Genomic DNA, 27,061 nt, shown 5'->3' on the forward strand with positions numbered 1-27,061 from the left:
TCAGAAGAAGTAATCTTGATGTCCCTCCCCTGTCCCTTTGCAGCCACGTGATTTTCTGCCTAACGTGCTGAGAATACCTGGCAATGGCTGAACGTGGTCCGACAAAAGCCAGAATAGCCCTTTAAATAGCTACAACAGGCTGGAGAAACGATGCAAAGCCCTACCGACCAGGATGGCTGGAAGGGGCTATCTCATCTGCCCGGTCTTCCATACAGCCAGCGAGCAGCTCTTGTGTTTGGTGGCAGGGGGTTTCCAGGCCGGGGTGCGAGCTGGGCTTTCTGTAGCTTGTTGTCCCCCTCTCCCAGGCACTGGGCACCCAGCTAAGCTCCTGCTTGCAGCTGCAGATTAGGGGAGTAATGAGGATACGCTTTGCTTTAGGCATAGCTTCTTTCCTGTTACTTTTTCCTTCCTCGTTTCCTTTTGTTTTATTTCTTTGGACAGCCTGTGTTGCTGCCTAATTGGATTACTAGGTCACTTACCGACTGTCTGCGGACCGTACAGGATTGGGACCAGTCCTCGAGGCTTAGCAGTTTGGGGGGGCTGATATAGGCTGGCAGCCTGCTAAGCTGCTACAGTCTCGTGGGGCCTCAGCAGAAAATGGCATTTCGTGCTGAACCCTACAATGGCTACATAAAGGAATGGATCCATTCCTTCGTTTCACCTGGCTTTTTAGCTTTAGGGAGGAAAAATTTAGAAATTCTTTGTTTTAAAGTGTGCAGTGCAGTACATAGCTTCCAAGTAGGACTAGCCGTCTTCTGGGAAACGCATCTAAATGTAAAACCTTGACTGCAGTTCAGATGTTTGCATATTAGAGATGAACAGCTCTTACTTAAAAAGTGTGCTCTGTATCTTAAATGAAATACCTCCTCGTAGTTTCCATGGTAAGCGCTCCTTCATTATTGAGTAACAGTCATAAATGGTTATGTAAAACACAAGCAAAATGCTGCACCGTAGCTGAAGGCTGTACATGTCAGCTCTGTGTTTGCTCTTTGCGCAGGGGAGTGTGCTGGTACCTGACAGTGAGGCTTGACCCGGGCGCAGCCATCTGGGGCATCAGCCCTGCACCCCCAATTGCTGGAGCCCAGCTCCCCAGAGAGGCTTCTTGTGCTTGTCCCAGCACTGCCCTGCAACTCGCATCCAGACCCTTCTGCTAAGGAGAAGCCAACTGGAGAACTGTGAAGGCCAAAATTCGTTAATAGGACTACTCGGAGAAAAACTCAGACCCTCTGCTTTCAAGGTGTATTTGTGCAGATAGTACTGTCAAACGCTCTCTTTCTGGAGCTGCTGTATTCACCTGGAAGCTGTCAGACCTTTGAAAGGAGGAAAGGAGATCTTGCCAAGGTGAGTACAAATGATGTATCAGACCATGTTCTTAAAACTTCATCTTTAAAGGGTTTTTTTTTCTCTCTCTTTCTTCAATGACTAAGGTATATTCAAGAAAGAAAAAAATAAAAATAAAGCTTTGCTGCTTCTGGGACAAGAACAACTGTGCTGTTCTACGGCTTAGGTTTTTACAGTTTTAAGTGTATGGGTGTCTGTTGTGGTGGTGTCAGTCCATGTCTTCCCCCCCCAGTTTCTGTGCCTCTTAATTAGGAGGATTTGAGTCTCACTTGCTTAAAATTTGTCACATGGACCCAGCAGCTGTTAAAAAAACAACAGAAAAACCCAACTTGGAAAACCCCAGGTATGAAGTAGACCTCAAGGTTTTGATGCCTGCAGCTTGGCAATGCTGTATTCCCACTGGTGGATCTCCTTGCAAGGAGGGGGTCTCTCCTCACAGGCAAGAGGATGCTCAACCCTTGCACCTGGTGTGTGCATCACCAACACCTGCTGAGGACTGTTCTAGTTGCACCCTGCTTTCCTGCCTGATGGGGATCCCGATCAGTGGCAGTCCTGGAAACATCCTGGTGGGTGTCCCAGCTGGAGGCAGAGATCCCAGGGTATGGCTGTAGGCTGGGGAGATGGGGCAGAGCCCCCAGGCTCAGCCAGGTGCACGGCATGCAACCAGCCGTGTGTCCAGTGCACCTGGGTGTGCTGCCCTCACCTTGCCTGTGACCGTGTGGGATGCTGGCCCCCAAAACCCCTGCCCAGGGGCTGCATGGTGGTGGGGCTGGATGCTGCATTCTGGGTTTATCACAGCCAGCAGCGCTGCATGTGCAGGTAGGTGATGCTGAAACATGCCCTGTGTCCGCACGCCTTTCACATTGGACTGGGGGCATGTCTGGGGTGTTACGTCACCTTGGAAAGACTTCATGTGACAGATTACTTCTGGATGTTGTTTTGCTGCTTCTCCCTCCCTATAGCACTGCTGATTTGCAGGCAGTGGCAGCTCTTCCAGCCCCGTGCTCTCAGCGCTTCCCGATTGCTGCACATATGGTGTGTGAAATTACCCAGTGCTCGGTGGCCCGTGTGGCACTGGCAGTGATGGTGCCAGCTAGCAGTGGAGTGGCAGACTGAACTCTGAATTTTGCCCCCTCCCTCCAGAGGAGAGGAGAAGAGTTTTTGTTCTTTTGTTCATCTTGAGTTCATATTGCGAAGTGTGTTGGAAGTAAGTCACTACGTGTGTGCAGAGGGGAGAGGAAGGGATGCAGGGGAGGCAACAACAGAGCCGTCGTCTTGCTTTACTCCATCTGGGGAGGAAGACACGGTGGGGTTTCCTACTTCCCGCTTTGGCAGCGTGTGCAAATTGCCTCTGTGCTGGTGGGTCAGACCTGAGCATCTTGGCAGGAAGCCTGCGACACCAGCATCTCCATGCACCGTGCCCCTGTGCCTTGGGCTGGTGGTGAGCTTGCCCTCTGACAAGGGATTTTGGGATTTTCCCATGGCTGGCACTGGCCCCCATGCCCATTCAGGTGCCTGTGCGTGGGCCCACTCCTGTACTCTGGTAAGGTGAAGGGTAGCTCTTGATGGCCTCCACTTTTTAGAGGTGGCTGGTCCCTACATGTGGTGCCAGGGGCTGGGCAGGGAGGGGGCTGCGAAGCAAGCTGTTTTGTAGCCTTGGAGTTGCCGCATAACTCTCACCCCTCCTTTTTGCAGGGAGGAGATGAGGGAGGTGGAGAAGGAGGATGGATGGTGTTGCCTCAACCCATCTTGTGGTCGTAGTGGTCCCACATGCCTCCAGGGCACCAGCCCTACGTGCCTCCCCCTGTGACTGAGAGGGGCACTGGGGCTGTCAGGGGGCTCTGGAGCATCGGCTGCCACCTGTGGTGTTTTCGGCAAAGCCTGAAAGCATGGAGGCCTCCTTTGGTTCTGATGAAAACTGAAGCTCTGCTGAAAAGGGAGTATCGTCTGAGGATGCTCCTGGCCATGTCTGAGAGGTGTTGCTTACTCTCTACTCGCCCCGTTTCTGGTTTTCCTTTGTGTTTTGCTAACTGCAAAGCTGCTAATGTAAAATGAAGGCATGGAAATTTCATATTGTAGCAATTAATCAGCCCTCCCTAATACTTTCCAGTTGTAATTTGCCAGCGCTAACAGATGCGTACTGTTGCAGCTGAGCAGCTGATCCTGCCAGGAGCCCATGGTTGTGTTTGGTTGGTTACTGCATCCTAGAAAGCTGTAGCACACCCCTACCCAAGTACAGTGCTCTGATTAGTTTAACAGAAAGTTTCCAGTTATTAGTTAAAACACGTTTCTACTGATTTTTTTCCCCCCCTTCCTGTGCTTAAGTGAAACTGAAATAGAAAAGGTGTTACATTGCCATGGGTCAGCCAGTGCAAGTTCCTAGGCTTTGGCTTGGTCCCTGCAGCATGTGAAAGCTGGTCAGTAAATTCCTGTTTGATTTTGGTAGACTTAGGGTTATTTCTGCTGTGGGTTATACACACACGATCTCCTTGTCAGGGATTTAGGAAAAAAAACCCAACCAAAACCCCGTGGAATTTTCCTTTTAACAATGTCTTGTTTTAACAATGCACAGAAGCGGGATTTCTTGCCCCCTGGCATCTCCTAAGTCGGAGACCTCTGAGCAGCAGAGGTCAGGATTTGGGGAGGAAGGGGAGGTATTGGTTCAGGCTGCACCCCTGCTGATGTGACTTGTCGAGTGCAATCTGTACAAAGCGGTGCTGTTCTCATCCACCCCGCGACTGCTGGATGTAGCTGGCTGGCGCGTTTTGATTAAAACGTTGCAGAGAGGGGAAAATAAAGAAGAAACTAAGCGCATTTCCTATCTTAGATTTTTAGGAGACACTTAAGGGAGTACACTCAGATGAATAAGGGCAAAGGCGAATTGCAAGAAGCACTTACTAAACTTGTCTGGGGATTTCAGCCCTGTAGTTTGTAGCATGAAAGCTGGGTTTTTCTTTAAGAAATGGCAATAAAAGCCGACAAGGCTAAAGACCCAGATTAATTTAGAAACTCTGCAGTTGGGGGAGGGAGGGGTGCAAACAGAAGTGCAGCGACTCAGACTGACCTTTCCATCAACTCCACCGCTCTTCCAAAAATGTGTGCGGCGTCCAAGCTGTGGTTGAACCTCAGAGTCCCCCAGCCATCACGGGGCAGGCTGTGCCTCAGACACTGGGGTGCCACCTTGCTCCCGAAATGGCACTGGACCTCCCTGAGCAGCGTTCTGTGGCCAGCATGGGCTGAGGCTGTCTGTCAGTCTGGACAGTCAGCGTGGTACAGTGCTGCTGAAGTAGCAGCATCAGAATCTGTCCCAAAAATGCTGAGCAAGGCACAGAGGTTATTTTGCAATGCGTAGCTACTCTTTTGTGCAGCTTAGGTTGGCTTGCAGTTATATGTGCTGCCTGATGTGGATCAGTGGCTATTATAAAGGGTTTAATTATCCTGATGACCCGAGGTAACAAAAGAAACAGGCCTGTTCACCTCGAGCTGTGATGCTGACCGTGGTTACTTTACTTCCCTCTTTCCTTCTCCTCCCTCCTCTCCAACATAAAGCTATAAAGTGAAAGATGATACCAGTATTCTTTTTTCCCAGGTTGCTATATACAATTGTTTCTATGATCTGTGTTTATATAGATGTAAGACAGATTAAAGCACCTTTTAAAGTCAGAGTACTTGTCAGGAGATTGGATGAATCTGTGTATGTATCTCACTGAAAATATTTCAGACCTCCTGGTACCTTCCATCCTCCTTCCCTAATCTTACACACGTGCAGTTGTGCATTTTGTGTCCTCCCCACAAGCTTCTTGGTGCTCTAGGAAAATTTTAACCATTTATGCAGTCCAGTAAAAACTACAGGCAGATTCTGGCCCAATATTTATTAATCCATATTCTCTTAACCAGGAAGCAGAAAAGAGAAGGCAGTTTATCTGTGTGTGGGGCCATTTGGAGGGAGATGAGGACATTAGTGCAGGTAAATGTTCACACCCATAGCAAAGGTGAGCCATTTCCATAAATAAGCTGCCAGCCTGACTGTAAGGACAACTGAAGGAGCGGCAAGGGCTTGGGGAGATGTGATGGTGCTGCCCAGAAGGATGTGATGCTGCAGGAAATAAAAGCTGGGTCTCCTCATTCCCTCTCTGATCTTTGTCAATAGGATGGGTCTCCCAGCGGCGATGGATTTCACTTGGATTAGAGATTTTATTCCCCTTTAGTCTTTTCTGCACAGGTAGGTCATCGTATGACCAAACTCTCTCCTGAAGTTGTTTTTTAAAAAAGCTATACATTGTGATACATGTATGTGTTCATATACAAATATCACATGTGCATATGTGTTGTAATTTATAATAACATCTTATCAGTTTAGAAAGTTATTAGATTACTTTTGTGTCAGTTTTTTTACCTGTACAGAATGGGAGTATTTACTGACAAATTTGTTGAAGTCTTTCTCCTGCTCTTCAGTTGATAACAGTTTAAGTAAAAAGCTTTCTTTAGGAGCATGTCAGAGAAATCCTGTTTTGAAAAGCCGTTTTGTTTCTTAGGAGCCATGTGCACTTGTGTTTTTTCTCTTTATGATCTTAGGTTTCAATGGTATTTAAGCCCCATTTTTTAAAATTGAGTTATTTAGAAGCATTAGCCTCTTTAGCAGTACCTAAAGTGAACAAGACTGTTTCTTACACTGCTGCATGTGTGTACCCACGTGCAGGATATGGTCCTTGCAGGGCCTGAGTAGCACCTGTGGATCACTGCAGAAACTCAGGAGCATGTTACTCTTACTTGTGCTTTGCCTCCAAGTGGTGCAGGTGACTCAACTGGAGCTCACACAGCAGAACACGCTGTGAATGTGGAGAATTGCCAGCGTTTTATGACTGGCTAGGGAAATCCCATGTATAAAGCAATCCCATTTGAAGAGGTTTTTGGGAGGCAGCTGGAAGAGTACAAAATCTTGTGTTTAGTGTTATGGCTGATGAGGGTTTGGAGGCAGCTGCAGTTTGATCTCGGAAGAGTTCAGCCAGGTCCTTATCTTTGCTTGCCCAAATGCTGCGTTGATTAAGAGTTGATTTGTTTCCTGAGCAGAGGAGCAAAAGGAGGGCTGCTGCTTCAGCTCTGAGCGGCACTGACGCTCTGTGTGTTCAGTAGAAACGGGGAGGGCTTGCTGCCTGGTTTGGTGTACCAGCCTGTCCCTTGGAGCCCCATGTCTATACCTTCTGCCAGGGCTGTGCCACCCTATGGGCAGGGACAACCCTTACAGGGGATCCCTGTGTCACACACATGTATGTGAGGAATGTACAGCCCAAACATAAACAAACGAGTCAGATGGACCTCCATTTGAATGCTGCCCTTGGGTAAAAGGCAGGAGGCTGCGGGTGCGCTGTGTTGGCACAGAAGAACAAATTGGTGTCTTGCATGTTGCCTCATTCCTATTTATTCCAGTGAAGACAGTTGCAGCCTGCGCTGACCAGAGGCCTTGAAATGTGCCCGGAACTGCGGCGAAGGTTTCAGCTTCAGTCTTGGCAGTCATTCTGCTTTTAGCATCGTTCCTGCGGATTACGGCAGTAATCTTTAAGTCTGGTGGCTCTATGAATTCAGCTTGATTCCTAATCTCTGCAGTGTTTAAATCTCTCATCAGTTTGAACCTTTTTATTTCAGAAGTCAAAATGGAGGAAAAAGAGCACGCTGATTCAGTTTCAATGCCGGGTTGTGTTGGGAGTGCTATCTGTTACCAGTGAGGTATGCTTAAGTTCGACCAAGTCTTGATAGGTACTGCTCATTTAACTGTGAGGCCTAAGTGAGATTATTTTATAAGCCTGTCCTCAACAGTTTAAACCCTAATTACATATTCTCTGTTCTCAGTTGTAAGGAAGATGCTATCTTAATTACAGAAGCTTTCTTCTGACACGCAAAGTGCTCAGCTACCAAGAAGAGTATGGCAGTTTCCTGAACATGATCTTCATGCTTTCTTATAATCTCAGTTCTAAGTTCAGTGACCAGAAGATATGGCCGTAAGATATAAATTATACAACCATTTCCAGTTCGTGTCATCCAAAACTGGTGTGTTGAACATTAGCATGCAAGTTTCCATTCTTCACTGTTCATGGAGAAAATGGAAAATAGTTTATACACCATCATCCCCCCCCCGCCCCTTTGTCATTCCTTTACCATCTTTGCCCTATTAACTTTCAAAAGACATTTCTTGAGCTGAAAGCTTGGAATTCAGATAGAAGAACTGTCACGGTCTTTTATAAAATACGTAAGACTATCCAGCTGTGTAGCAGGTTGATGTGACCTGAGGCTCCAGTAATTCTGAAAATGAGAAGATATCCATGCATAAAGCTCCTAGAAAACTGATCCATCAGTTATTTGTAGGCTTTTGAGCATCTGGGATAATTTTCTAATTTTGCAGGAGATGTAGTATGCAATTGAGGGCTAACTGGTTCTTTTCTGCCTGCCTCATTTACTCCCTTTTGTAAAAGACAAATAATATTGATACGAGAGAGCTGTATGCACAAATGTGTATGATTCAGTAGCGGTATGCCCTGCATAAGGTACTGTTTAGATATCGTTAATCCTGCCTTGGGGGTGGCAGGATGCCTTGTACAATCTTTTGAAATTTCTTTCAAGCCTGTGATCTAGGCTTTGTTGGCTCAAAACAACCAGGCGTGTTTCATGTAGGAGTTCAGCTGATTCTTGATGGAAACTGTAACCATGTTTCTATATAGCATGGCATTTAATTTGGTTTCTCACGTTACCCTGGTTAGTCATCTCTCATCTTAATTTTTCCTCCTCTTCTGACTTGCAAACCAGATTCTGCTTGGTGGATGGAGCGTATCATTACATGAATTTGCCCTAGCAACCAGATAGATTTCCAATAATAGTTTATCCCATCATTGTAGAGCATCCCTGAACCTCAAGATGTTGTACTGCAGTCCGTCTGAGCGGTTAAAGGCTGCTCCTTGTTCGGACAAAAATAGACCATGCTGTGAGTGGATTTGACTTTGTGCACAGAGTAATGCTATTTGAGACATGAGAGAAATTCCTGCAATGTTTACACGCTGAAGAAAAATGCCTTTGAAGCCAAAGTATTTCTTCTGTGTATCCATGTGTATGATTTTGTTTACAGCTCGTTATCTGAACAGTCATCTGCTCAGTGAGCACCTGATGTTGAAAGACGTGTAGTGCCTGGGTTGGCCATGTCAGGTTTGAAGTTATCTACTTAAGTGGCTGCTCTTGGACCTTTTGCCCATGGTACCTGGAGCAGCCTGGCAGCATGCTTCCTAGGCTGAGGAATGGGATGGCCAATTAATGAGGTCTTTCCTTTCTGAGAACATGGGTATATAAGTCTCTGCTACTACTTATTTTTTGTGCGGATCAACACAGGAAATATTTTAAGGTACTTTTGGAGTGTGGCCATTTTCTTTTTCCTTTCTCTCCAATCTAAGAAATTTCCAATATTTGGGATATCATTGCATTTCTGTAGCACTGCAGGAGCATGAGAATTTACAGATGTGTTCAGCTGCTGATCATCTTCTGCTGTGGCAATGCTTTTTGCAGTGATTATCTTTTCATTGCTTTTGGAGGGCATTCTGCAGTCTGGTGTATTGTTATATTGCACTTTCCTGATTATCAGCTTCATTTCTCCTCCAGATCCTTTCCTCTAGCCATCTCCTTTTTTGCTACATTTGAAACTACCCCTTACAGCTCATACATTTTTAAAAAAATCTTTCCCTAGTTGTTTTTCCTCTTAATGCAAACTCAAAATGAGGAATTTTAAATAACTTGCAATCACCCCTGCGTTTTATGCATAAATTTTAATTGCAGTTGCATTGAAAATGTAAATGCTGTCCTATAAAACTTGAAGAAATCAGAAATGTTCTCACTGTGCTTGGGTTTAAAACTGGATTTGGATTGGAGAGGGAGTAAAGAAGCTGCTCTGGACTTGAATGATGAGCATTGCCTTGGCAGTGATCATGGGGCTTGGCTAGAAAGTGGGAGCCCAGGTTCAGGTTCCTGCTCTTCTTCCCAAGACACATCTGATCCTCCCAGGTAAATGGCCACGGGATGGATGGGTCTTCTGGAATTAGTCATCTCCTTTGCAAAGAAACTTTCACCCCTCACCTGAGACTCTTGATATCAAAAAATATTTTTGTACTTCTTGGTTTTGGGTAGCGTATTTGCCAGTCACCTTCTTTTGATGCCAGCTAGTTTGCCTGGAGGGGTGCAGCAGCTTGAACCTGCAGGTGCGGCTCAGTCTGTGAGCTAAAAAAACACATTGATGAGAGTTTAATGTTAGAACCCATTGCAGTGTGCATTTGGGGGGGGTGGGGTGGGAAGCAGTCATGGAATATACTGTGCTGAAATGCCAAGTGTGAGGCAATTTGTGCAGTCACAGGGCGTATTTATAATTTTTGCCCTGCACTGTCTCTTGCGAGTAGCTGTGTTTTGGAGGGATGGATTCTCTTGCCTGGGCTTGCTTGTGTGCGAAGAGAAATAGCTTGCAAAGTAACTCGGGTGTTTGAACAGCTTAGCTCTCATCTTGAATGAGAAGAACAGGTGCGTTCAATGAAAAAAATAAAATAAAGGCAAGATGTGCTAGATACCACCAGCTTCTATTTAGTGTCATATGAACCAGTATTACGCTAAATCCATTTTTGGTCACACCCATACACTTTGGTTTTTTAATGGTAGACTTTGCTGAAGAGTCAGCTGGTTCTCTGGACATTTTGCCGAGAGGTCTGTTTGGCTTTATCTGATCTGAATTGTGGAATTTCATGCTGCAGAAGGATGTCAGTGAGAAATGACATTACGTGCTTGGACCAAAGCCAAGTGACGGCCATGGAAAATTCTTAGACTTGTGTTGGTGGGTGCTCTGTTGTGTCCAGAACAGCTTAATTGGTTTCATGTTGACCACCGTAAATAGATATATTAATAGATATTTTAGATGATACAGGGAACGCTGAGTTTATGCTCATTTTTCTCTTCAGTGTGATAGGTCTGGGTCAGAAGAGCGTCTGCTGTTAGGAACTGAGGAATGGAGACAAATGTGTAGCACCCAAGGGCTTTGCTTCTGATTTGATCAAGCTGTACCATGCAAGCTTTTCTTACTCCTCTCTTTGCAAAACTAAAATGTTCCTTTAATACCATATGCTTATTTATCTATCTATATTCCTTTATAATACAGCTGTGACCTGTTTAAGAAAACAACCCAAAGCCCAGAAGTGAATTAAAACAGTAGCAGGTAATTCAGTTTGAATGTGTGATGACGTACAAAACGTAGGTTCTCGGAGGCCAGAAGTTATGTAGATGGTTAGTATAGATGATGGAACACTGCTTAGATTAAAGTGGGGTGCCAGGCATTGATTTGCTTGTGTGCATGTTGGAGAGAAGAGACAATGAGTTGAAGTATTTACACTGAACTACACAGAGAGGGTTTTTTTCATAATTTGTGTTCTCTAGAGTGTTCTATATTCTCTAGCATATTCTTGCCATATGTGTTTAGTTTTGAGAAGTTTATATACATTATCTGCTTTTTGTTCCAAACAATGTAACATTTATTACTAGTTACATGAGTTGTTTCGAGGGGGGAAAAATCTGTACAAAGCTGCCTGTAACTTTGAGTTCTGCTCTGGCAGCATATCATACGCAGTATATACCATCTGTGTCAAAGAGGATGATATATAAAACCCAAAAAGCTTATCAACCAAGTCACTGTAGTTGTCTTAGTCATTTGCGGTCATGAAAATCTTTTTGAGGAGTGTTCCTAATGCTTTGCTGTTTGTTGGTAAGATGCCTTTTAACCCTTAACCCTTTTCCACATCATAAATAAGGTATTTATGATATCTTTTATATAAATAAATAAATAAATAAATAAATAAACCCTTTCCCACATCAGAAAATAAGGCTCATGTTTTCAAAGTGTTGATGTGCACGTCCCTGCTCTGCAGGCGACGATGTGACAGGCAGCCCCGGTGCTGCTCTGGGGACCCTGGGGACCCATCCCTCTCTGCCCCTCCTGGAAAGCCCCTGTACTTGGCTACTTGACAGCCAGTGCCAGAGGCAGGATTCAGCCCTTGGGAGAATCCGTAGGGCCAGGGCTGGGTTGTCCCCGAGCCACAGGGGGTCCTGCAGAGCTGCACCATCCCTTCCCTTAGCACCACGGGGATGGGTCCTGGGTGAGGAAGGGCAGAGAGAGCAGCAGTGCCCAGGTCACTTGCCTGCAGAAACAGGGGCAAATAAAAGGAGGTGCATGTGCACATATGTGAAGCAGTCTGAGAGGTGCTGGATAAATCTGGGATGTGAGGAGATGGTGGAGGGCATCTTCTGCACTGGAGGGTTTCTACGGTGTCTTCCCAGCATCCTTCCCAAAGATGGGGAGAGTGTGCCAAAGATGAAATGACAAGGAAACGTTCTGGGGCATCACAGGAGGAAGCTTCTTCAGAAACTGCTGTGCTTATTGTGTGCTTGCAGCCTTACAACCGATGGATAGAAAGACACTATTGGACACAAGTATAACTAAACAGAGGAACCACTGCAGTCCTGTAACATTGTTTTCCATGCTCACTTTTTTTTTTACCTTCTGAATTACTTACACTTGATTGTTGCAATTGATTGCAATTGTGAGTGCTAATTTTAGTGCATAAATTTTTATAATGGAAGCCTGCCAAGTGTGTGTGTAACGGAAGGTAACTGCACAGAATTTGGTATAGGGCATGATTGTCTTTCTCCAGCCAAATGTTAGCAACCACTTCATGGGCTGACATACATACATACATACATATGTGTGTGTGTGTATATATATATATATATATATATACACATATCTATATATATGCAGTTATTTCTATATAGCCAGTTTTGTCAAAGAAGACAATTCAGCCAAACCCTCCAGTGAAAACAGGAGCAATTTACAGAACTGTGATGAGTTTTAAGAACCAGCTGAATTAAATGCTGGTGATAAAGTGACCATCACATTAATTTTAGGACAAATATCAAAACCAACTGAGTTCGCTTTTAAACTTTGTTTGATGGAACAGAGGGTAAATAGTGTTTTTCCAAACTTAAGAAACAAATCCAGTATGTTTAGCTGATGAAGTTAAAGACCAGCATATGAGTATATAGATCTGGGCCCTTAGAAAATGTCACAGCCGTTTGTTTTGCTAGCAGCTTGGTCCATTTTCCATGAAGTTTAGTGTCAGGCCTTGCAGGGAGAGGAGGTTTAGTTGCCACAGGATAAATGTCAAAGATTTATTTCCAAGTGAAATATTAACTTGGGAATAAATTTTCTTTTCAAATCCACATTTTCATATATCCTGGATTCAAGATAGGGTAGATTTGGGGCTATTTTGTACAGCTTTCCTCTTCTTCCACGTGCATTTGGCCAAAGAGGAAGAAGTTTGAAGGGGTAAAGAGCATGTGAGGAATGCAGGTGGGTTTGTGGCATTTAAGGCTTTTGGGGACAATTTTTATATGGATTAAAATTATATGGACCGAAAAAAAGCTCATCTAGTAGATTAGTTTTGGTAACTTAAATTATTAGGTGAGCTCACTTGTAAGGTAAAGTACCAAAACTAACTGGTATTCACGTCATCTTTCTCCCACAGGTTTTTGGTGTCTCCTCTCACATCTTTTTTTATACTGTCATTCCAGTTGTGTTTTGTCTTACATGCCTGTTTAAAAACAAGTTACATTTTCAGGCTCCCATTATACAAACGTTTGTCTTGGTTATCCTTCCAGAGTTATTCACAGATGTAAGTTTTGGCAAAGTCAGGGCCAAGACTGATGATAGGTGGAGGATCCACCTTCTTGAAACATCAGCTCTCTCTTTTGTGTTGGTTTTGGGCATTTTTAGTTCAGCTTGGAGCCATATGGTTTTTACTTAAGGAGATAGCTTGTCCCTGCAAAAGCATCTTTAAAAAGGATAGAAGAGTTTAAATATGTCCAAGAGAATTAATTAAAATGACTTTAAATTGAAAGGGAATGAGAGCTTTTTTTTTTTTTTTTAAATAAAGCTCCAGCCCTGTGAAACATTTTGCATCAATTACAAAAGGAACTTCAGTACATTTTTCTAAAATGAGGAGTGAGCCAACTGCATCTGCTAGGTGTGGGAGTGACATTTCAAAATCCCACTGACAGTCACATTATCAAACCAAACATCATTTCTCACTTACTGGTGCTAACTGAAGCACTCCCCACTTTCTACGGGCAGAATTGTCGCTTCGGGAAATGCTGGTGGAAGGCACCTGAAACTGGACAGAGCCCACAATTGTCTGTCATAGTAAAATTTGGTTTCTACAGGGAAGTGAACTCCTTGTCGTTGACCACATCTCAGCCTGTGATAAGAGGGGTTCCAGAATTTGTTCGCCAGGTCTGTTTTGTAAAGACAGCTTTGTCTCCCTGGCGCTGAAGAGGCAGCTGTGGTGGTTGGCGCTGCTGGGATCCTGGTGGACCCGGCAGCTGCAGTCGGTCATTCTGCTCCTGCTGCCTGCAGCTGCGTGCTGGGATGGGGCTGGGGGGCTCAGCCTCCTGCCCGCGTGCCCGTCTCAGGTTTGTGCACAGGTCGTGGGTAGCTCCAGCCTCCTCAGGAGGCTGTCAAAATAGCTGTCAAACCTGCCTCATTTCAGCAGCTTATTTACATGTCAGCCCTTCTTACCCTATCAAAGAGGACTGAAGAAAAAATATGGAATGTTTTTTTAAGCAGTGAGGACTCTTAGTTGGTTTATATTTACAAGTTCTTTTAGGTGATACAATAATAATATGTTACACTGTAGTGATGTTCCTCAGTCTTAAGCAGTCATAATTATCTACTTAATTAAATCATGATTTTCATTGATAGATTACTAGGTGCATTGCAGAAGAAGACCTTTGATGTCTTATCTGCATTAATGGGAATGAATTGTGATCTTTTGAGAAGTGAAATGTCATTGTAAAGGTCACGGTGGCACTACAGCAGAACTAGGAAGAAGACCTCTGCTGTAGGCTGTGAAGTGAGCAGTGCTGTTTCCAGTTCTAGTCTTTATTATTTTGTTTGCACAATGATGACAGAATTGTAGAACTGTGTAGGTTAGAAGAGCGCTCTGGTCCCACCTCCCTCTCAAAAAGCATTTAGAAGCATTTTTGTGTATGTGTATAAACAGTGATCTGGTGCGGGAACATCCTGCATATTGCCATCTTGTTTGATGCTGTTGCACATGTTCTGAGAGGACTTATTTGCCACTTTTGTCTGGAAGGGATGTGCTCGGTCCTGTAAAAACTCAGATCTCGCAACCCTGCTGTAAAGAAAGCAATAACACGAACTGGAAGAAGGTGTCTTTGGAGAAACTGGTGCAAGGAGTGAGTTTGAAGGAAGAGAAAGGCTGGGTAGGCACAGAGAAAATAATACTGGTAGTGTAGCAAACAGCGTAATAGAAGGCCAGAGCTGTGGACAGGCGACAAAAGGAGCAGTAATGAAAGAGAAGCAGTCACATCAGAGAGGTTGATTTGAAGGCAGAACTGGAAATGCAAGCAGAGGGGAGGTTTCCCCTCTTTGATCCATTTAATACGTTGATTCATAGAAACTTGACAGAACAACAGTGGTGATCATCTGCACCTGCGGCTCTTTGTCCGGGAATCCTTGGGAACCTCCTTTGAGAGGGAATCTTTCAGAGATATCTGTGAAAGCAAGTTCGTGTTGCTGTGAGCATAGATGAACTTGTTCAGCCAGGAGGCATTTCTGCAAGAGGTGCTCATGCTCTGGAGAGCAGCTTGAAGAACAGAAACCAAAGGTGAAGACCCTGATCCAATCTGGTCTTCTACATGACAGCAATCACAGCACATCACATACTTTCTCCCTGAGGCCTGCAAGGCTTCAGTTCGAGTCATGGCATATCTCTTCAGATGTTCGTCTGCTTTCGCCATGGCCTTGTTAGACAGCAGTCTGTAGATGCCCTGGGTGAGCCCCTCCAGCACCGTGTTACTTCTGCGCTGGAAACGCCTGCTCGCCTTGGCGTGCCCGGCGTGCCTGCCATGACGCCGGGGCAGTCGCAGTCGGGGTGGTGCAGGCGTGCGGCCGCTGGAGGAGCGGCGTGGGGAGGGGTGGTGGCTGGTGGGGGCCGTGGGGCAGGCAGCGTGGGGTGAGCAGGGCAGTAGGTGAAGCAGAGGACGTGGAGCTGGCGCCCTGGGGAGGTGCAGAGGCGGGCACGAGGGGAGCGGGCGCAGCGGTGGTGCATGGCCAGCAGCCGGGCGAGAAGGACTTCATCTGCAGTCACTGGTGCCTGGATTCAGGTGTAAGGTGTTTTAAATAAAACCATTGGCATATATGCAATGGTTATTTTTTTTTTTTTGTTTATTTCCCTCTCCTGAGACTGCTATATGTTCCTAAATTTACAGTGTTTGAATACCGCAGTGCAGATAACAGGCCCAGGTGACCGGCAGGAGCAGGGGTGGGCAGAGGGCACTGGGACCAGTGCTGCTCAGAGGAGGGGATGACAGCTGGGTTTGTACGCTGGTGGGAATGTGCCAGGTGAGAGAGGGAGAGGAAGACATGACAAAGGGATGTCAGGAGTGGTGGGTCAGAGGTGGGGGGCTGCAAAAGGCCCGCCTCAGCGTCTGGCTGCAGGGGCAGAGCAAAACAGCATGGTTAGAGGAGTTCACAGTGCTGCAAGGGTGGAGAGAAGATGCAGCTCAGCAGAATAAGATGGGGTTATTCCTACGCATTTATAGCCTTTTATTTTCTCTCTCTTTTTTTCTTTTTTTCATGTAATTTTTGGTAGGGTAATGTTCTTAGTGATACTCTGGCTTGGTTAATGGAAATGGCTTGTTGTGGGGTGGGATGCTGTGCTTGTAGGTATGGATTGGATGTTCCCCATGGGTGCTGAAGCCAAACCAGCAATCTGCCTTAGAGGCTAGTTAGGAAAAACATGGAAGAAACTGTTCTGAGCAGTGTTGGTGGTGTTGAGGGAGTATGGCTGGGGCCAGCTGCAGCCTGCTCCCTGTTTGTCTTTGCTTACTTTTCAGGGGAAAAAAAACCCAATTTACCTTATTGAGCATCTGGGTGATTTTTTAATTTTTTTTTTTTTTTAATTTTGTGATGCTGCAGAGTTGTGGTTGAAGGGCGTGATATTATCCCACCTCTTCCTCTGCTGGGCCCTGTGTTCCACTGCCTTGCCTGTGATAGTACCAGCACTCCCAGACCATGTGACTTAAAATAGACCTGGTTTCATCAGATGCATTTTTGGGCAACTTGATTTGACTGACGCATGGGTGCAGCCATGCTCAGGTGTCATGGAAGAGCCAGTGGCCTGGGGTTATGCTGTCCCTTTCATGGTCTTGGTTTGAACAAATAGTGAAAGTGTATTCTGAGCAACATCTCCCATCAGTTGTAGTATTCCTGTCAATATTTAGTTGGAGTGATCAGCACAGACAGAACAAAACCACCTTGCCGAACCCATTTGTCTTATTCCTTCCTTTCCTCTCGGTGTATATTCCAGTTAGTGCTCCATGAGTGGAGCTGCTGCAAGATGAGTCAAAAGCATCTCTTAAGTGCCACTGTTATATCAGTACTTGTACATAAAGGGCAAGTTTCTCAAGAGCGCTGGCTGCTCTGTGGGCTGTCACTGGGCTGCAGCATCAGACCTGCTGAGAGCTGCGTATTTAGAAAGCCGGGCTGATGTTCTCATGGAGATAGAGCTGTCCTGCTGGCAAATGCTGCGTAACTAGGGTTTAGACTTGCTAATATGACTAAACTATGAGTTGTCAAGAATGTGTTGGAGGCATGGTATGAGGAAAAAATGGGATGAGGTAAGAGACTGGTCTTGAGCAAAAGCACAGAAGGGGGTACCAAAGTGAAACAGGGCATATCCTTGGCAGGTGGATGGCAAAACAGCATTAAAACAGGGTTTCAGTATTAGATGTAGGAGATGATGATTCAAGAAACGTATGCTTATATCGTGGAGGATGGGCCTGTAGGAACAGTGTGCTTGGAGTAAATGAACCAGAAGTGTTTTAACTCTAAATTTCTTTCTTATGCTAGAGGTGGGTGTGTTGCTGAGACGGGGAGACGGCTTGATGGTGGCTCAGTTTGTTGACAAAAGCAGTGAGTTGGCATGAATAGTGCTGGGCAAGGGAAGGGCCATGGGCAGCTGGCAGTGCCCATGGGGTAAGAACGTATGTGCACTTTGAGGGGGGTGAGTGGCAGAAGAGAGCAGAACGAGATGATTTCCTCCTGCCAGCAGCGTGGTATGCTGGTGTGGTTTTACCTTGCCACCCCAGCCCTAAGTTTTAGGGTGAGCTGAAGTATTGAAGGTGGGTTTTTCCATCTGTGCCTGTGTCCATGTTGCTTGTTTTTCCCTCATTTTGTCCTTTTGCCATCTCTGCTCTTGGGAGCTCCCTTTCTGACTGCTCTACTCTAGGTGGGCTCTTTGCCCTTTATCTTGTATGACTCATACTGCCATCACTTCTGAAGTGACCCCGATCCTTAGGAGTGTGACACAGGTTCTCTCTGCCCTACACTCCTTGGGAGGGGATTGAACGGACCCCTTGATGGCACAAGTTGTATTTTTGATAGCATCGCTTAGGGATGGGACACCAGGGAGACAGCATAACTGTCTCTTTCCACTGCACTTCAGGGGGATGGTTCTTAAAAGCTGAGCTAGGAAGCTTGACAGGGTACTGCAAGCTACGTGACGGTTGCTTTTTTTTCCAGATTTGCAGCAAGATAGGAAAAACATTTGGACATGACCTGTCTATAGCCTGAGATAATTTCTGCACTGGCAAACACGGAAAGAGATAAAGCAATGGAGAGCTAAGAGCTAAATCTGTTCTGTACAAATGCTGTGAGCATATGTAATAGGATTGTTGAATTGGAGTTACATGTTTTCGAGGATAAGTACTGTATGATAATACAGTACTGTTGCAGTCATTCTTACATCAGAAAAAAGGACTAGGGATTTAAAGTAGTTGTTGGGGATGCTTGAGTTTCAGTTCAAGTGTCTAGACTAGCAAAAGAGAAGAAAAGGCCTTTGCAAATAAGACAAAATGGATCCCTAAGAAGGCTGGAACTCTGGTTGAGGGGAGCCCTTGCGGGGAGAAAACAGGGATGCTGTGACCCCAATGTCAGGTGTCACAGATTTTTCTGACACAAAATACAAAAGTAAGGAAAGCGTAGATCATCTAGCTGAACTTCAGTTAATTTATATGGAAACATTTTAATATTTAAAAAAAATATTTTCATTTGCTTTTCTGTGGACCTTTCAAAGGACATGTTAAAAACTGTGCAAATCCCAGCCTCTAGGTTAAATACATATTATTGAAGCTACAGTTTTAAGCAAGCTAAACTTAGAAGATGTCAGAACTGAGGTTGTCTGCCTAATCTTAACTTGTCCTCTTTACAAGTGAGCATTTCAATGCAGTGTTTAATTACAGGACACCTGCTGCCTTGCCAGCAGCATGTTTGTTTCCCACCGGGCTGGTGGTGGCTGGCAGAAAGCGAATGCTGCCTCCAGCCTTGGTTTTCCTGCGAGAGGGCTGAGGATGGGGAAGAGGGACAGGCTTTTTGTTGCTGTTGCTCCCTAGTTTGCGAGTCCTGGGGTCTGCTTCTCCTGGGAGCTTGCAGGACTGGATGGGGAACAGTCTGGTCTGGGCTTGGTCTGGCTCATGGTCGATGTGTCTGTCACTTGTGCCCTTCAGCCCCTAGCCAGGCAAGGGAGGGAAATGCCTCACGTCAGAGGGAGCTGCTTTTGGGGCAGACGCCTGTGGTAGGGTGTGAGTGTGCCTGAGGAGCCGGTCTGCAGTGAGCACATGGTGATTGAAGCTCTCTGAAGCTGCTGCCGACCTGAGTGCTGGTCCAAGGCCAGCGCAGCCTCTCCCCAGGGCTCTGTGCGTCCCTCTGAAGGCAGTGGGAAACGGGGGAAGCACCCCAGCTTGCCCTGGGTATCGATGCAGATTTTAATCGTAGCGGAGTGACAGTTCTGCTCATCGTCAGGATTCACGCCAGAGTGTTTTAAGACTTCCAAGCTGATATACTTCACGCACATGTAGTAACGCAGATGAAATTTCCCAGAAAGGTTGCTGATCTGCTGCCAGTCCTGCCTGAAGTCCATACAGGCACAGTCCCTCTCCTGCCAAGGCCTCCTTGCTCCGTGAGGTGTGTGTGTGGACCCTGCTTCTAGCTTTCTGCCTGTCTGCAAGGAGAACATTTACTTCGTGAAAACCCAAGCTGTACTGAGAGAAAGTGACAACAAAGACAAAGTAAACAAGACTTCTTGGTAAATGGCCAAATGATTGTCCTGGCCCAGCGACTGGTAGGAGCCTCTCTTAGCTGAGGTGAGGGTGGATCATGGCCTGGGCTGAATGTTTGAAGCTGCTGCCTAAATGGCTGATGAGGGTCCTGCTCCAGCCTCTGCTCCAGCCCCACTGTCTTTTGCCCTGGGTGACACGGTGGCAAGCAGGCTGCGATGGAGAAGCCTGCCTGCTTTATTTCCAGTTCAGCTAAGGGGATTGCTACGGTTTCTTGCTTTTTGTTGTTGCGGTTGCTAATCCTGCAGGCAAGCTGATCATTCCCGTCTGTTCTTGGCTTTTGTTTTTGTTTACTTTTTGATGAAAATCCCCTTTTTGTGCTGTTTCGGTTTTACCCTCCCCATCCCTGTCAGTACTGATGTGGCCTTATCTTACCTGCAGTATATTGGAGCCTTACTTTACCTGCCGTATAGTGAAGGGAGATGCTTTTATTTCTGTGAATGGGTTCATGAGAGAGGGGAGGTATAGCTGTGCATCTGAGATATGGATCCAGGCCCCAAATCTACCTCTGGGGTAAACTGGTGTCCTCCCAGGGTGGTTGGTGGTGCTTGTGTGGAGTTTGGTGGATCCCTGTGGAGCAAACCCGGCTGGAAAGATTTCGTTTGAGAGCTGCTGCATGGGGCAGTGCTACGGGATTCAGGCCGTTTCCCCTTGGCAGCTCCCTCCTCTCTTTTTCATCTTTATTGCTCTTTGACCATAGCTGATATATTGTCAACTAGCAAAAGACCATTCATGTTGAATTATGGATGCGTAAAACAGAGGCGGGTTTTTTAATTGGGTGCCTATTCAGAAAGCAGGTGCTTCCTCTTGGGGTTTAAGTTACTATATTCATTGGAGCATTTTAAATTCTTGCATTTTAAATTCCCTGATCCTAAAGAACAAAGTCATTTTCTCAGCTATGGAGGCTGACATCTGTTTACAGGGATTAAGCATGTTCCTGTAGCAGCGGGCACAGATTTTCTTTGTCGAAGGGGATATATTGAAGAGCATATTAAACCCCGATACAAGTCCCTGTCCTGGAATGGAAATTGCTTTGCAGGTTTGGAGGGAGGCATGTTGGAACTTGCTTATTTATTTGGCAGATTTCTGATGGTGTTACATCATCTACAGCATTTAGAGTTTGCGAGGGTTTTGAAAGGGCTCAGTGCATTGTGGTGGGTCAAATGGCAATGGGAAACTCTCCTCTTTCCTTTTTCTTGTTGTGGAAAAACAACAGTTTTAAATAATGAGGTGTCAGCAAGCTCTCCCTCCCACAAACCTGTGTTTTGAGGTGATGTAAAGATGGTTGATCAGGAAGAAGGGCCATAGAAAATCTCAGTTGGATGGTGCTCATGGAGTTGTCAATCAACTCACGTTTCCAATCTCTGAATAGCCTGCAGTGATGATGTTTACTGGGGATAAGTGACCTTTTACTACTTTAGTTGGACAGACATTCTGGAGATTTATTTTTTTAAAATGCATTCTGTTTTACTGCCTTAAACATATGTCGGTGCTTCCTATTTATTGTTTTGTGAGATCCAGACTAAATGAAATTTGGCCCTAAGCATAATTTTGCTGACAGCATGCAATTGGGAGCCAAGCTTTTTATAAAACGCAAGATCAATAGAAATGGTACAATTAGTTAAACCCGAGTCCAGTGGAAAGAGTTGCATTTAAACAAGGAAATATTCACTGCAGGACTGGCAGTTCCAGATACTTGCAGCCCTGAGCGCCTGGAGCTGACCGACTGCAAACCAAAGGGAAAATGACTTAATTGGGTTTTGTGGCTCTGTCAAGATATGAACAGCAACAAACAGTGAGAAGCAATTTGGATTTGAATTATTTCCCCCCCTGCATTAATAGGTTGAGGTGATGTTAGTAATAAAAATCTGGCCAGCTCTTAGGCTGCTGTAGTTTGGCAGAGGGCTGTTGCAGGTAATGAAGGTCATGCAGATTAACACCAGCTGTGTGCATCTGGCTTGATGTTTGAAGTTGACCTGTTGATCTTTCTCTTCCATTCCAGAAGCTACGTGGGACAACAAATGTTTCCCTGCCTTCCTACTTACTTCCATAACATCCTCATGTGAGTAACAACCAGGGTGATTTTGGTAGACTTGTACTGTTGTGTCTGTTTGCAGCTCCTGCCTACCATCTTATGCTCCACTTAGTTGTCCCTTCCTTTCTCTGTCCTAGGGCAGCACTCCATAGCGTGCAGAGGAGAACGAGTGATCTCTTAAAAATAAAAATGTTAAGCCTTCTTTAAAATTCGCAATGTAATACATAGTGAAATGTTTATGTGAAAAATTATGTCAGCAGCTGCATGTTTTATCAAAGAAAATATATTCAGAAATGTTTATAAAAACATGACAGGCACTAAATCTGGATAGTTGGTCACTTATCTTTGCAAAGATACAAAACTGATTAAATAAAAAAATTCCCCTGAGGCACCCTGTAACTTGCAGTATACATATGACCCGGGCTTTTAAAGGCTTCTGTCCTGCCCTTATTCTTCGCCACACTTCCTCCATGTGGTCACTCCAAATTGCTGCCAGCTGGCCTATTTGTCATGTGTGTTTGTTTGTGCTGTTCTAATTTTTGACCCTTCAAAGAGACAGACAAAATCTGTGGCTTATGCAAATCTTTGAATTTACAGCCAGCCTAATAGTGGGAAGGAAAGATACAGGGAGTTTAAGCCGCAGAAGGGAACAGATTCTGTTCTTTAGTGCCTCACTACTGACCATAGACCCTGGCCTGCCTATAAATGAGTCAAAGTTTTGCCTGTTGTGTCTGAGGTTTTCCTGCCTGCGCTTCTACGTATGTTGCCTTCTACGCTTATTTAAGATGTCAGGTTCGGTTCCTTCTGGTGTGTTTTCAGCTTGACAAATATGATCTGTTTTGTTTGTTCCATGGTAAGTTTTTTTTCCAGTTGGGTGGTTTTGTAGTGTGGTACCTTCCTAGAGACAAAAACAGAACAAAAAATTGATTAAAAAAAAAGTCAGCATTGTAGAGAAAGAAGAATGAAACTAGATGATAAATCATCAGACTGAATGTGCCAGTGTGCGAGTATGTGGCAGAACAGTCAGTTAACAGAAAATGATAGTGAAATTAGGTGATATTTCCAGTTTCCCTGGAGTGAAAGCACATGCAGTTTACAATGGATAATGAAATGTTATGGTTTTTATGCCTAATATGTTAATTCTGCCAGTGCTGTAATCCCAAGGTTCCAATCCACTGCAAGGTTGACATTTATGTTATAAAGAGATGCACAGACATTTATTGAGGATATAGACTGACAGTGCGTCTTAAAAAAAAAAGAGAGAGAAAAATGTGAAAGGTCTCCTCTTCACTCTCTTCCATTCTCTCTCATTCCATTTTATCAAATATTGACTAATGTCAGAGGGGCTGCTGCTCTGAAGGCTGTTGCTCCTTTCGTGGCAAACCCAAAAGTTAATACCTTTTTTTTGTGGGAAGGGGAATATCATATGTGACGTTTTCTTGCTTGTGTATGGCTTGGGTTTTGTAAGGGCAAGTCTTTAGCACTTCCAGCTTGGGCCATCCTGCCCTGTCACACAACTGCATCACCAGGGTGGTTGCGAATCACACCAAGGTACAGATCCAGTATATAAACTGTGTATTGTTCAGGCCGTTAGCCGTAACTGGCCCCGTTTCCCTTCTCTGCTTTGCTGCCAAGCGATGGAGGCATGGCTCTGAGCTTGAGCTATCCTTGTAATCAGGGCCATGTGTTCCCGCTCCCCTCTGTGCAGCAGCACCAGTGTTTTCCTCATTGCACAATAAGCAAGTTCAGGGAGTCAAAATGGCCAGAAAATAAAAATGTGGGTTTTTGGCCAGCTGCATTTTATAAGCCAGAGTGCTAGAAGCGGGCTGGTGGCTGGCTGGAGTTTGAAACGCATAAGCAGAGCCTGGCAGCCCTAATGTGGAGTAATTTAAGTGGGGAGAAGAGAGGCAGGGATGGGGGCAGGTGGCTGCCTGGGGCTCCTGTTGGCCAACAGTGCACATCCCTCCTCTCCTTCGGTGCCTGTTAAAAGATGTGACACCATTCACTCCCAGGTAGCAAAACCTATAAGCATGATAATAATCTTTAAGCAGCTACTGGCGCTCTGGTTAAAATCAAGGGTGTTTTTAACGCGTCTGAAGTCAATCCTGTGGCTAAGTCTTTTGCGGAGGAATGGCGGGCAGTTTCCAAAGCTGCCTGAAAGGCTTTGCTGCATCTTGCTTAATGAGAGCAAAAAGGAGAAGCAGAGGTCGTGGGCAGCCCACGGAGCACAACTTAACAGGATTTCCCCCTGTGCAGAGACACTTTTTCCTTAGTTCATCAGCATTGTCCCTTGGAAGCTTTGGCATAGATGGGAAAACTTCTCTTGCAGCCTGGTGCTTCCGACCACTGTCTGCAACCTCTCCTTGCCAGTGCACTGGGACAATTTATCCTAGCGCTGGGAAGCCAGCCACTTCCCAGTGGTTTTGGACTCTGCTGATGGAAGCCTGATTGAGGAGAGGGAAACAGTGTAATGAAACATTTTGCAAAGCTTGGACCTCTCCACAGTGTACTTTGGACCAGTCCTTCCTGCTTCTCCTGCTATTGTCTGGAGGTTTCAGGCACTGAATTGCCGTGGAGAGGGCTCCTGCTTGTAAGGGGCTGCTACTTGTTCTGCAGGGCTCACATCCTCTGCTCACAGCACCCTGCTTCTGACACGGGTGTCTGAGTGCTTTAGTGCATCCCGCTTCTGAACTGTGCGTCCGTATGCTGCCTACAATGAATAAGTCCTAAAGTGGTGTTACTGCATAAATACGCAATGACTTGGAGGTCTGCCTCTCCTAGTGCTAGGGCATGGACAGCTGTGGCTCTGGGTTCTTTGGTCTCTGCCCTTGTGCATCTTCTGGCTGTGTCATTTTTGAGGTTTGAGGAGAAAGGAGGTGTCTTGGAATCTGTTCAGCACTCTCGTGGCCTCAGAAAACTCTGTCATTAGGATCCTTCTCTCCAAAGTCCAGTGACAGATAAACATCCTTGATTAACTGTTCCTTGCCAGCTATGGGGTTATGCTTTTTTTGCTGTGGATTTTAAAGTGTCTTCACTTGTGTCCTGCAAGATGATGACCCAAGAGACAGCTGCTTTAAGGAGCAGCCAGAGTTGGAAGTGGTCCCAACTCCATGCTAAGAGCTAGGTGGAGAGTGAAGAAGAGGAAGCATTTCCCTGGAGAGGCTCTGCATCTGTAATGCTGCAGGATCACCTAAAGGGAAACCTGAGGGCTTTTGTGCTTTTTATTCCACTTTTGCAGGGATCTCTCCAGGACTTTCATCCATGGCTGATGCAGGAGGCTCGCTTTTCCTGTAGCCAACTGTCATTGAAATGGACGAGACGATTGATGCTCACTCCCTCTGTGCTGGCCTGACTTCAGCTGGCCTGACCTCGGCTGGCCTCCAGAAAGCTCAGCTGGTTTTCACAGAACCCCAAAACGTGGAATGTGGTCATTTAAGTTTGAAGAGTTCCCTTATCTCCTGAGTGCAGCTACAGTGGGGGGAGTGGGCCATATTACAAAAGTAATTTCTTCAAGTTACGCATTCTTGACATACTTAAGCATACAGTTTCTGATTACTGCTTTTGTGCAATTAATGCAACTGATAAAACTGAGCTACTTTATTACTCTGCAATGTATTTCTATGTTCTCCTTGCCGTTGCCCTATTTATTGCCACTTTAATACATACCCACCACTATTCATGCCATGCAGCTATCCCGCTGTGTATTAATCACAGGCTTTTTGTGTGTGTTGGGCGGGGGAATAGAATAGGGGAGAAATAACTCTGGTCACATAGACTTATGCAGGGAAGGATCTGCCCTGATACACTGCTATCTCTCAGAGCCTCTTACAGTTGGAACAGTGACAGAAGGCAGCATTGGAGTCGGCCTCCCAAATGTTGTGTTTAATCACAAATCAGGCTTTAAGGTTCAAGTAACAGACAAATACTGAAAAACCTCGTAAGAAGTAAAAGGAAGAGGCAGGACTTTAAAAGGAGGTGGGGGGGGGAAGTGCAAATGAGGAAAATTAATCAGCAGTTCTAGAACTATTACAATTTTCAGAGTATGAGGCTTTTGCCAGTAAAAGAGACCAGGTCTCTGCCCATGAGCTTGCTTAAGCAGTTAATCTGTACATAAACTCTTAGTCTTAGGGATCACTCAGGGAAATTACACATCTCTGAGCATTCAAAAACACATTTATGCAAGTATAAAGGCAAGGTCAAGTAGCAGTGGCCTTAGACGCTGCAGGCTCAGGTCAGGCCATAATGCAGGTCTTCCAACTGTGCGCATGTAATACTGTGAACGTATAGCGCTGTATGTGTTGTTTGTCAATGTGGCCACTGGTTTGCAAATACTCAGGAGTGAGCTTGCAGGAGCTGTTGTTTGAGTATATATAAACCATATATTCTTTGCCTGCTTTGTCCGTAACAAGCTGTGGCCAGCTTCCAAATAGTAGTTTGGAACAAGATTTACAGACTATTTTGTTTTAAATATACTGGTATCAAAAGAAAGCCGAAGACTTCAGACTCCATTCAGAGAAGACACTTCAAGTTGCTTCATGCTTTCCTCTTCCTTGTTCTGCACCTCCTTTCCTTGCCTGCTAACCATGAAAAGGAGCCAGCTTTTAAAGTGTTTTCTGGTCGTGTGTCTCAGTTTCTTCTTTTCTTTATAAAGGAGTATGAACAGTTTCCTGTAATTTTGATGCTTTTCAAAGGAAGATGCACCGGTGCCATTTCTCAACACTATCCTATCTCGGCATGTCTCTGCCACACTTTGCTCTTGGCCTCCAAGCTGTGTACAGAAATTCCCCCAGGTTTGTTCAGTTGGTCTAGACAGAGGCGTGCTCTGTAGGCTGCTATGGACTCACAGGAACTTACCATCCTGCTACTGCTGGGTAGTACTATAAACCTCTGTTGGAAGTCAGTGGCTTTCAGGTTTGCTGATGGAACCACTTTTTTGAGTGCTCCTGCCACTTCAACACTCACTGTTGTCCAGTGTAGCAGAGACCTGTTTGTTTCAGCATGTCCTGTCGTGGTTTAACCCCAGCTGGTAATTAAGCCCCACGCAGCCGCTCGCTCACTCCCCCTCACCCAGAGGGGATGGGGAGGAGAGTTGGAAAGGAATGGAAAACTCGAGGGTTGAGGTAAGAACAATTTAATAATTGAAATACAATAAAAATGAAAGAACAATAATAACAACTATGGTAGTAACAGTTACAATGAAAATTGGAAGGGAAGGAATAAAATCCAGAGGGAAAGGAAGAGAGGAACACGTGGTGCACAGTGCAGCTGCTCACCGCCTGCCAACCCATGCCCAGGCAGTCCCCGAGCTACGAGCTGCCCGCCCCAGCCAACCCCCCAGGCAGATATACCAGGCATGGCATCCCATGGTGTGGAATATCTCTTTGGCTAGTTCGGGGCAGCTGTCCTGGCTGTGCCCCCTCCTGA

At 45.5% G+C, this 27,061-nt stretch overlaps 1 protein-coding gene across 5 annotated transcripts in view; it reads left to right on the forward strand.

Annotated features, from left to right (window-relative positions):
• Positions 1–27,061, forward strand: part of TIAM1 (TIAM Rac1 associated GEF 1) — a 195,199-nt gene that overhangs the window by 38,185 nt on the left and 129,953 nt on the right. For all 5 annotated transcript variants that reach the window (XM_056327703.1, XM_056327702.1, XM_056327706.1 and 2 more), the window contains exons 2-3: positions 998–1,341; positions 21,605–21,664. The gene's annotated coding sequence lies outside the window, so the exon portion shown is untranslated. The remainder of the gene's footprint in view (positions 1–997; positions 1,342–21,604; positions 21,665–27,061) is intronic.

The sequence above is a fragment of the Falco biarmicus genome, chromosome 2 (assembly GCF_023638135.1).
Source record: "Falco biarmicus isolate bFalBia1 chromosome 2, bFalBia1.pri, whole genome shotgun sequence".
Lineage (NCBI taxonomy): Eukaryota > Metazoa > Chordata > Aves > Falconiformes > Falconidae > Falco > Falco biarmicus.